This window comes from Chiloscyllium punctatum, chromosome 30, assembly GCF_047496795.1.
Source record: "Chiloscyllium punctatum isolate Juve2018m chromosome 30, sChiPun1.3, whole genome shotgun sequence".
NCBI lineage: Eukaryota > Metazoa > Chordata > Chondrichthyes > Orectolobiformes > Hemiscylliidae > Chiloscyllium > Chiloscyllium punctatum.
The window spans coordinates 1,247,901-1,260,310 of NC_092768.1; the positions used below are offsets into that span (position 1 = coordinate 1,247,901).

Sequence of the window (12,410 nt, forward strand, 5' to 3'; positions counted from 1 at the left end):
GGTTTGACGTTAAATCCCGAGGGAGCACGGAAACCCAGGTATTGTACCCTCCCCGGGATTTCTGCTCGGTTTTGTTTACCCCCAAACCCGTGTTCGAGTCTGCACCGGTAAACATGGTCCTTACACACACACACACACACACACACACACTCCCCCCGGTCATCTTAATGTGCAAACCCGCCAGCCCGTCCCGCGAGTTCATCAATTGTCGGTCTTTATCTCAAAAGGGACCAACAAAAAGGGGGGGGAAGCTTTTTTTTACCAAAGCTGGCAGCTGAGTCAGCCCGCAACACAGTTGGAATATTGGTTAGTGTCCGGACTCCTGTGCAAGGAAAACTATTTCTCTTTCAAAACTTGTGCTTGATCTCACAAGAACCAGCTGGAAAAGGCAGATCTTACAGACTTTGCAGAGAGGAATTTTTTGTTTAAAAGAAAGGAAACATTTTGGCATTACCCCACGCTGCAAAAACAACAAAAGCATTCGACACGTTGGCAGGAAACTTTATCAAGTTTCAAAGAAAATCCACACAACCCAGCCCAATATCAGTATCTCCAAATCGGGAAACTTTGTTGAGAGACACCGAGGGGGTCTCAGAGCTGGACCTTCACCAGGAGGAAGCCCTCAGAGGGTGGTCTTTCCCCGCTGCCCCTTGGCAGCAGCTGCCCCAGTCTTTAGTGCACCCCTCAGCGCGAGTCCTGGACATTTGGGATGTCCCAACACTCGGTGGGGGGTGAACTCCTTCCTCTGGGAGACCAAGTCTCAGGCAGGCCAGAGAGCGTCTCTCACTGAGTTGGTGGTCCTCCAGGCGCAGTTGATGTTTGTGTGTGTGTATGTGGCGGGGAGGGGGGGGGGGGGGGTAGATCCAGAGAAGTATCTTATGGGCAGAAGTTGGGCCTGTACTCAGTGGGGTTTAGAAGGTTGAGAGGTGACCTCATTGAAACATATGGTTCTGAGGGGTCTTGACAAGACGGTGGGGGGGGGAGGGGGGTTGATTGCCCTTGTGGGAGAGTCCAGGAGCAGAGGACAGCATCTCAGGGGAAGGGAGTCACATATTGAAGACAGAGATGAGGGGGAGGTTACTCTCTCACAGGGGAGTGAATCTGTGGCGACTGGGTCTTCTCAGTTTATTCAAGGCTGAGGTGGACAGATTTTTAGTTAGTGAGGGACTAAAAGGTTATGGGGGAAAGGCAGGAAAGTGGAGTTGAGGATTATCAGAGCAGCCTTGGTCTTATTGAGTGGTGGAGCAAACTCGATGGGCCAAATGGCCGACCACTGCTGCTATGATTTTATGGCTTTTTTTCCATTTATCCCATCCTGTCCATTCCCAGCAGTTGGGTTAGTTTTGATGTTGCGGTATTGAGGGGAACATATCTATATATATAGAGAGAGAGAGAGAGAAGCTACTGTTTCCATGCAGGATGAGGGGACATGACCTTGTCTCGTCCTGTACTGAAGTGAGGAAACAATTTTACACACATTGGGTGCTAGAGGTTTCGGAACATTTCTCCTGCAAATGATAAGTAAGATGAGATGAACTGTAGATTTAAAATCTGAGACTGATGAACAAAATGCTGTGATAGATATTAAGGGACAAAGAAGGTTATGTGGAGTTTCACCGCTCAGAACTTGAATTGATTTGGCTCTCCCGCAAATCTGACCAAATGTGTGTTTTAAAGATGTTGATCGATGGGTTAATATTGGTCAGAATATGAGGGAGAGCTCCTGTTTCCTCTTCACAAGTGGAGTGGCATGGAGGTTTTCAGATTCACCTGGGAGGGCACCCTGGGCACGAGTTGAACATCTCACCTGAGATGACGGGCACCTCCTGAACACTGCGACGTCTCCTCAGGGACTGCGCCCGAGTGTGGCTTTTAGACTTTTGTGCTTAACATCTCGGAGTGGGATCTGAACCTACAATTGTCTGACTCCAGAGTCCAGCTGAACCGAGCTGTGACGACAGCTGGGCGAAAGTGAGGACTGCAGATGCTGGAGATCAGAGACAAGTTGAGAGTGGCGCTGGAAAAGCTCAGCAGGTCAGGCAGCATCCGAGGAGCAGGAAAATCAACGTTCCGGGCAGGAGCCCTTCATCAGGCCTGACCTGCTGTGCTTCTCCAGCGCCACTCTCATCTTGTCTGTGTCTATAGCCGGACCACTCCTGTACCCATCTTCCTACATTTGAAATCGACTTTACCTAGAGACGATCTCAGCACGGTCTCCCCACTTTGTGCAACACGAATTTGTACAGAAACTGTAAAGCAGGCTAAATTTGGCGCTGAATAGTTCTGTGCAGGTGTAACTGCCCAGTCTGGAAGCAAGGATTGTACCTGGGTACCTTTGTACCTAAGATAGCATTGTAAGAAAAGCATAAACTTTTCGCTCTACTCATTGAGTACATGTGGCAATAAATTCATTTCCATGCGTAGGACTGTTTTATTCCTGCATAGACTGTTCAACTAACTGTAGTACATGAGTGTATTTTACCTGATGCCTCAGTGTTTACGTTATCCCCTGTAGCATAATAAACTCAGGAGCAGATATTGTGGTATTGAAGGATCCAACGGATGTCTATTGCAATTAACTATTACGTAAAGATATTGCATTCCTCAGGCACGTATGTGTCTGGGCTAATATTAAACTATTAGATTGCAACAAAGGAGCATTTTTCTGGTAGAGTGTCATGCTTCAAGTTATCTGAGGTAAGGTGGAGTTCGAGATCTTTCCGTCTTCAGAAAATATGGTGCGATGCAGTATTAAGGTCATGAGTATGTCCCTTAAAGGTCGTAGCGTCTTCGAGGTGTACAGCGTGGGGGGGGGGGGGGGGGAAGGCCCCTCAGCCCATCAAAAACAAGCGCATGACTATTCTAATCCCTTTTCCCAGCTCTTGGCCCTTAGTCTCGGTGTTACAAGGGCACATCTAAATGTTCCTTCAATGTTTTTTTGGGCCACCTCATGTCTCTACCACCCTCCCAGGCAGTGAGCTCCGATTCCCACCACCAGCTTCTGAGGGAACACGTTTGTTTCCTGGCATCCCCTTTAAAACCCCCTGTGCCTGAGCTCCCATCGATGCCCCTCCACCAAGGGGACAAGTCTGTTACTGCCTCTGCACCCCATAATCTGATACATCGCAGTCATGTCCCCCCTTCATACTGACATGAGGAACATCACAACAGGAGTCCAATAGCTTTCAGTATTAAATACCAGAAATACTTTGCTGTGAACAAACCAATGACACTTCCTGATGATGAGGCATTTACTGTAACTCTGTGCAATGTCATGATTCGGTTAGGAGAAGTGGTTACTTCCTTCTCTTCTACCATTCCTCTATTGTCCGCAACAAAATGTGAATTTAAAATAAGGAAGATAGTGGCAAATTACCATCAAATATGTTAACTGTATATGGCTCAGTGTCAGAAACAAGTCAGCACAGTTTCTTAAAGCGTTCAGTAAAGAGCTCATTAATTGCAGAAAAGAGCCTTAAGGAACAAAGGAAAAAGAAAGTTTACAGCCCAGGAACAGGCCCTTCGGCCCTCCAAGCCTGTGCTGATCCAAATGTACTGTCTAAACCTGTCGGTCAATTCCTAAACACCTGTATCCCTCTGCTCCCCACCTACTCCTGCATCTGTCCAGACGCATCCTAGATGAATCTCCCGTGCCTGCCTCTACCACCTCTGCTGGCAACGCGTTCCAGACACCCACCACCCTCTGTGTGTGAAGTACATGCTGCATGTATTCCCCTTAAACTTTCCACCTCTCACCTTGAAAGCCTGACCTCTCGTTATTGAATCCTTCACCCTGGGAAAAGGCTTGTCTCTATCCACCCTGTCTATACCCTTCATGATTTTGTAGACCTCAATCATGTCCCCCCCTCAATCTCCTTTTTTCGAATGAAACCTACTCAACTTTTCTTCATAGCTCGCACCTTCCATACCAGGCAGCATCCTCGTAAACCTTCTCTGCACCCTCTCCAAAGCGTCCACATCCTTTTGGTAATGTGGCGCCCAGAACTGTACACAGTATTCTAAATGTGACCGAACCAATGTCTTGTACAATTTTAACATGACCTGCCAGCTCTTATACTCAATACCTGGTCTGATGAAAGCAAGCATACTATATGCCTTCTTGACCACTCTATCCACCTGTGTGTAGCAACCTTCAGGGTACAATGGACCTGCACTCCCAGATCTCTCTGCCCATCAACTTTTCCCAAGGCTCTTCCGTTCATTGTATAATTCGCTCTAGAATTAGACTTGGAAAAATGGAAAGCCCATTAATAAAAGGTATAAAATTTGCAAATTTATCCAACTACCCTTCTCAAAAAATAACATTTATGTGCAAGCAAAACCCCCCCTCCAAGCCAGGGAAAGATATAAAATTCTGTGCAGAATGTTATTTTTAAAATATTTTGGAGAAATAACATTTAAAATCATAACAATATACAGATTGTCCCAATTGCTTGACTGCGGCCAAAACTCCGTTCCGACATAAGCTTTTGGCACTGGGGTTTCTTTTGAGATCAGTTATGGCTGGTTGAAGTCTCTCTCCGTTATGAGCACTCTATTTGCAGAGACAACATTTTCCAGTTTGCTTTCTATATCCTCTATGGGTATGCTGCACGACTGATGGAGGTGAATTGTGGTTGGCTTTCAACTAACACACTTGCTAACAGAGGGTTCAGAGAACGAAAGGGCTGTTCCTCCTCTGAGTAGCTACCTTCAATGTCCTTTCACCCCATGAGTTCAGAAGTCAATAATTCTATTATTCATGCAACCTCTCTCTCTCTGAAAGTCTTGTCAACTGGGTGTCTCTGTCTAAACCCCATGTGTTTGAAGACACATCTTTATCTGCAGCCAGTGACGTGTACTTTGCCAACTGTCCTTTCCAAAAATATGTAGATATCAGTCAACGTTCTAAATTTATTCTAAATTAATCTTTAGATCTCATTTTCATAACCCCACCTTAAAATAGCTGCACAAACAACATTTTGGAAGCGCAGCGGTGATCTTGAAGCAACAAGTATTTCACTGCAAACTGATCTGAACATATGGGAAGCGTGAGATGGCACGGTGGCTCAGTGTTGGCACTGCTGCCTCACAGCGCCAGGGACCCCGGTTCAATTCCAGCCTCGGGCGACTGTCTGTGTGGTGTTTACACATCCCCCCCCATGGGTTTCCTCCCAATATCCAAAGATGAATTGACCGTTCTAAGTTGCCCGTAGTGTTCAAGGATGTGTAGGTTAGGTGCATTAGTCAGGGGTAAATATAGAGTAATAGGGTAAGGGAATGGGTCTGGGTGGGTTACACTCCGGAGGGTCAGTATGGACTTGTTGGGCTGAAGGTCCTGTTTCCACACTGTAGAGATTCTATAAAATGAAAGAGCACCACCATTGGTCGGAGGGTGAAATTACAGCGTGACGTGGTCACGTCAAAATATTTTGTTATAGTTGCGGACATCGAAAAATATAATAGAGAAAACCTATTCTGAACTGTGTCAACAGCAAATAAGACATTGTATAAAAATTGAATGATATCAAATTGCAGTTACTTCTTAACTGCTCACTGTGTATTTTATCCTGGAGCTATTAATCTTGATGTTAATGTCTTTATTTATATATTTCAGGAACATTCCAGCCCCAAGAAAGTGTTCAAAAACACATTGAACTGAAACACAGAATCATTCTGCAGTTTTCCAAGATATTGACAAAGTTTGAAAATCCAAAGACTTTTGTGTAACGACAATCTTTGCCTTTTTGTTCTCAATTCATACCAACGTCACCTTTTGACTCAGCTATTCCAGAGCTTTTCTAATAAATCTCCCATGCCACAAGGAGCCCTGAGTCTTATTCCTGAGGAGAAATGTAGTGAAAGGTGATCCTCTTGTAATAAGTTGAATCTCTAACCTAGACAGAGAGAAATATGAGCTTACAGAGCCCACATATCTTGCTGGCTACTTGAAGATTCAAATAAAAAATCTTTAGGATCAGGAGACCTTTGAACAAGAGATTTCTCCAGAGGGGACACGGTCCTGAGGCCTAGTCAACAGGCTGCACCCCATGGGGGCCCCACGTGACTTGTGTGTTTATTTACCCCACGGTTTAATCTCCTCTGGGGTCCCTGGGTTTATGGTTCTCAGTTTAACAGGCTGCTGTGGGATTGCGGCCCGGTCAATTTTTAAAACCGGTTTGAAGCCTGGGTTTCAAGTAACCAGGGCCTTGGGATTTGACGCAAACACGTCTGTCTCCAGTGAGTGTCTGACAGACAAGACTCCCCAAGGAGGAAATTAAAACCTTAAATGAGAAACTCCCTCCCCCACCCCAAACACTTGTTCAGAGGAATGTGAGGTGTCTACAGGCCAGGGTGATCAAATGTGTCATCGCAATTAATAGGACGCACACTGGCCATTTCAATTCAATTCCCTGACTATCTGGGAGGGGATCTGTCTTTCTCTCTCTCTGTCCCCTCTCGAACTTTCTCTTGTTGATTATTTCATACAAATAAAACCTCTTCTACTCGCAGCAATGTGACTTTTGAAGTTATTTGAAGTTCGGGAGTTTGGCACTATTTTGTAGTGCAAGGTGGTTATTCTGGAGGTAAAAGGGTAAAAATACACAAGAAGCAGACAGACAGAGAGAGAGAGAGAGAGAGGGAGTAATAGAGGCACAAGATGTATCTTTGTAGCTAGGCTGGGAATGGGAGACAGGATCTGGGGTGGGGGGGGGGGGAGTGGGGTGTGGGGGGGGAGAGAGGAGGGGAGAACAGGGGTCTCCAGTATCCAATCACCGCCCAGCTCCAATCACTTCATCCTAGAAAGTGCCACCCGCAAAATTAAATCCTGGGAAGGAGGCAGTGATCTCTCTTAAAAAGGACTCCCCAAGAAATCCACAGTCTCTTGCTGGACAGAAAGTGGGATTTGAACACAAAAGAGCTTTCAAAAGCTGACGGGAGTAGGGAGGGGGTGGGTGTTCGCGGGTTAGGGGACGGCTGGAAAATGGGAAGCCTTCAGAAATGAGATGAGAGTTCAGAGACAGTATATTCCTGTCAAGGTAGAAGAAAAGGCTGGTAGGTGTAGGGAATGCTGGATGACTGAAAGAAATTGAGGGTTTGGTTAAGAAAAAGAAGGAAGCATAAGACAAGTACAGACAGGATAGATCGAATGAATCCTTAGAAGAGTATAAAGGCAGTAGGAGTATACTTAAGAGGGAAATCAGGAGGGCAAAAAGGGGACATGGGATAGCTTTGGCAAATAGAATTAAGGAGGATCTGAAGGATTTTATAAATACATTGAGGACAAAAGAGTAATGATGACAAGAATAGGGCCCCTCAAAGATCAGCAAGGTGGCCTTTGTGTGGAGCTGCAGGAGATGGGGAAGATACTAAACGAGTATTTTGCATCAGTGTTTACTGTGGAAAAAGACATACAAGATATAGACTGTAGGGAAATAGATGGTGACATCTTGAAAAATGTCCATATTACAGAGGAGGAAGTGCTGGCTGTCTTGAAAAGCATAAAATTGGATAAATCCCCAGAACCTGATCAGGTGTACCCTAGCTTCCCACAGAGTTCTAGAGAAGTGATTGCTGGGCCTCTTGCTGAGATATTTGTATCATCGATAGTCACAGGTGAGGTGCCGGAAGACTGGAGGTTGGCAAACGTGGTGCCACTGTTTAAGAAGGGCAGTAAATACAAGGCAGGGAACTATAGACCCTGACCTTGGTGGTGGGCAAGTTGATGGAGGGAATCCTGAGAGACAGGGTGTTCATGTATTTGGAAAGGCAAGGACTGATTCGGGATAGTCAACATGGCTTTGTGCGTGGGAAATCATGTCTCACAAACTTGATTCATTTTTTGAAGAAGTAACAAAGAGGATTGATGAGGGCAGAGCAGTGGACATGATCTATATGGACTTCAGTAAGGCATTCGACAAGGTTCCCCATGGGAGACTGGTTAGCAAGGTTAGATCTCATGGAATACAGGGAGAACTAGCCATTTGGATACAGAACTGGCTCATAGGTAGAAGACCGAGGGTGAGGGGGGAGGGTTGTTTTTCAGACTGGAGGCCTGTGACCAGTGGAGTGCCATAAGGATCGGTGCTGGGTCCACTGCTTTTCGTCATTTATATAAACGATTTGGATGTGAACATAGGAGGTATAGTTAGAAATTTTGCAGGTGACACCAAAATTGGAGGTGTAGTGGACAGCGAAGAGGGTTACCTCAGATTACAACAGGATCTTGACCAGATGGGCCAATGGGCTGAGGAGTGGCAGATGGAGTTTAATTCAGATAAATGCGAGGTGCTGCATTTTGGGAAAGCAAATTAGAGCAGAATGTATACACTTAATGGTAAGGTCCGAGGGAGTGTTGCTGAACAAAGAGACCTTGGGGTGCAGGTTCATAGCTCCTTGAAAGTGGAGTCGCAGGTCGTCAGGATAGTGAAAAATAGCGCTGAATTGATTCTCCTTAAACAGATTGAAGGATTGGACTTTCCACTTCCCTGGATGGGTGCAGCTTCAACACCCAGGACACCACCAGCCCACGTAACTGCAGCTTTAACACGCACTGCCTTAACCAGCAACAAGAGGCACTGCAGAAACCTGCCAATGTTGCTTTGACAGTCCCTTCTGCATTTATGACCATGAGGACCTCGAATGACACCTTTTCCACAATGTCAACACATACAATGTCAATCTATTTTCGAAACTGTGTGTCACAGTGTCAAAGCATGACTTCCTGACACAGAAGAAATGAAACACTTCCTTGTCTGGGATAAACAAATGATCATGAAGGTAGGCATTTCAGCTAAAAACGTTGTCCGAACCATTATATAATTGCGAAATATCGCATTGAACATTTTTGAACGTGGGAAGATCAAAATTAAATTTGTATCAGCAACTAATACAATTCCCCAAAGAACCTCAGTCATACTTTCACATCTCCCTCCACAACTTCCCACACAGACAATGACCCCCATCCAACTCCCCCCTCACACACAGACACTGACCCCCATCCAACTCCCCCTCACACACAGACACTGACCCCCATCCAACACCCCCACACACACAGACAATGACCCCCATCCAACTCCCCCTCACACACAGACACTGACCCCCATCCAACACCCCCCTCACACACAGACACTGACCCCCATCCAACTCCCCCCTCACACACAGACACTGACCCCCATCCAACTCCCCCCTCACACACAGACACTGACCCCCATCCAACACCCCCCTCACACACAGACACTGACCCCCATCCAACTCCCCCCTCACACACAGACACTGACCCCCATCCAACTCCCCCCTCACACACAGACACTGACCCCCATCCAACTCCCCCCTCACACACAGACACTGACCCCCACCCAACTCCCCCCTCACACACTAACACTGACCCCCACCCAACTCCCCCCTCACACACTAACACTGACCCCCACCCAACTCCCCCCTCACACACTAACACTGACCCCCACCCAACTGCCCCCTCACACAGACAATGACCCCCATCCAACTCCCCCCTCACACACAGACACTGACCCCCATCCAACTTCCCCCCTCACACACAGACACTGACCCCCATCCAACTCCCCCCTCACACACAGACACTGACCCCCATCCAACACCCCCTTCCCACACAGACAATGACCCCCATCCAACTCCCCCCTCACACACTAACACTGACCCCCATCCAACACCCCCTTCCCACACAGACAATGACCCCCATCCAACTCCCCCCTCACACACTAACACTGACCCCCATCCAACACCCCCTTCCCACACAGACAATGACCCCCATCCAACTTCCCCCCTCACACACAGACACTGACCCCTATCCAACTCCCCCTCACACAAAGACACTGACCCCCATCCAACTCCCCCCCTCACACAGACACTGACCCTCATCTAACACCCCCTCACACACAGACACTGACCCCCATCCAACTCCCCCTCACACACAGACACTGACCCTCATCTAACACCCCCTCACACACAGACACTGACCCCCATCCAACTCCCCCCTCACACAAAGACACTGACCCCCATCCAACTCCCCCTCACACACAGACACTGACCCCCATCCAACACCCCCCTCACACACAGACACTGACCCCCATCCAACACCCCCTCACACACAGACACTGACCCCCATCCAACTCCCCCTCACACACAGACACTGACCCCCATCCAACTCCCCCCTCACACACAGACACAGACCCCCATCCAACTCCCCCCTCACACACAGACACTGATCCCCATCCAACTCCCCCCTCACACACAGACACTGACCCCCATCCAACTCCCCCCTCACACACAGACACTGACCCCCATCCAACTCCCCCCTCACAAAGACACTGACCCCCATCCAACTCCCCCCCTCACACAGACACTGACCCTCATCTAACACCCCCTCACACACAGACACAGACCCCCATCCAACTCCCCCCTCACACACAGACACTGACCCACATCCAACTCCCCCCTCACACACAGTCACTGACCCCCATCCAACACCCCCCTCACACACAGACACTGACCCCCATCCAACACCCCCCTCACACACAGACACTGACCCCCATCCAACACCCCCCTCACACACACACACAGACCCCCATCCAACTCCCCCCTCACACACAGACACTGACACCCATCCAACTCCCCCTCACACACAGACACAGACCCCCATCCAACTACCCCTCACACACAGACACTGACCCCCATCCAACTCCCCCCTCACACAGACACTGATCCCCATCCAACTCCCCCTCACACACAGACACTGACCCCCATCCAACTCCCCCCTCACACAGACACAGACCCCCATCCAACTACCCCTCACACACAGACACTGACCCCCATCCAACTCCCCCTCACACACAGACACAGACCCCCATCCAACTCCCCCTCACACACAGACACTGACCCACATCCAACTCCCCCTCACACACAGACACTGACCCCCATCCAACTCCCCCCTCACACACAGACACTGACCCCCATCCAACTCCCCCCTCACACACAGACACTGACCCCCATCCAACACCCCCCTCACACACAGACACTGACCCCCATCCAACACCCCCTCACACACAGACACTGACCCTCATCCAACTCCCCCCTCACACACAGACACTGACCCCCATCCAACACCCCCCTCACACACAGACACAGACCCCCATCCAACACCCCCCTCACACACAGACACTGACCCCCATCCAACACCCCCTCACACACAGACACTGACCCCCATCCAACACCCCCCTCACACACAGACACTGACCCCCATCCAACACCCCCCTCACACACAGACACTGACCCCCATCCAACTCCCCCCTCACACACAGACACTGACCCCCATCCAACACCCCCTCACACAGACACTGACCCCCATCCAACTCCCCCCTCACACACAGACACTGACCCCCATCCAACACCCCCTCACACAGACACTGACCCCCATCCAACTCCCCCCTCACACACAGACACTGACCCCCATCCAACTCCCCCCTCACACACAGACACTGACCCCCATCCAACTCCCCCCTCACACACAGACACTGATCCCCATCCAACTCCCCCCTCACACACAGACACTGACCCCCATCCAACACCCCCTCACACACAGACACAGACCCCCATCCAACACCCCCTCACACAGACACTGACCCCCATCCAACTCCCCCTCACACACAGACACTGACCCCCATCCAACACCCCCCTCACACACAGACACTGACCCCCATCCAACTCCCCCTCACACACAGACACTGACCCCCATCCAACTCCCCCCTCACACACAGACACTGACCCCCATCCAACACCCCCTCACACACAGACACAGACCACCATCCAACACCCCCTCACACAGACACTGACCCCCATCCAACTCCCCCTCACACACAGACACTGACCCCCATCCAACACCCCCCTCACACACACAGACACTGACCCCCATCCAACTCCCCCCTCACACACAGACACTGACCCCCATCCAACTCCCCCCCTCACACACAGACACTGACCCACATCCAACTCCCCCTCACACACAGACACTGACCCCCATCCAACTCCCCCCTCACACACAGACACTGACCCCCATCCAACACCCCCCTCACACACAGACACTAACCCCCATCCAACACCCCCCTCACACACAGACACTGACCCTCATCCAACACCCCCTCACACACAGACACTGACCCCCATCCAACACCCCCCTCACACACAGACACTGACCCCCATCCAACTCCACCCTCACACACAGACACTAACCCCCATCCAACACCCCCTCACACAGACACTGACCCTCATCCAACACCCCCTCACACAGACACTGACCCCCATCCAACTCCCCCTCACACACAGACACTGACCCCCAACCAACACCCCCCTCACACACAGACACTGACCCCCATCCA

At 49.5% G+C, this 12,410-nt stretch overlaps 1 long non-coding RNA gene across 1 annotated transcript in view; it reads left to right on the top strand.

The window, feature by feature from the left end:
- LOC140455119 (uncharacterized) overlaps nt 1–6,512 on the top strand; it is a 7,150-nt gene extending 638 nt beyond the window's left edge. Inside the window, exons 2-3 of the long non-coding RNA XR_011952769.1 lie at nt 1–38; nt 5,618–6,512. The exon at nt 1–38 is cut by the window's left edge and continues 83 nt beyond it. This is a non-coding gene — a long non-coding RNA (uncharacterized lncRNA). The remainder of the gene's footprint in view (nt 39–5,617) is intronic.
- Nucleotides 6,513–12,410: the final 5,898 nt, after the last annotated feature.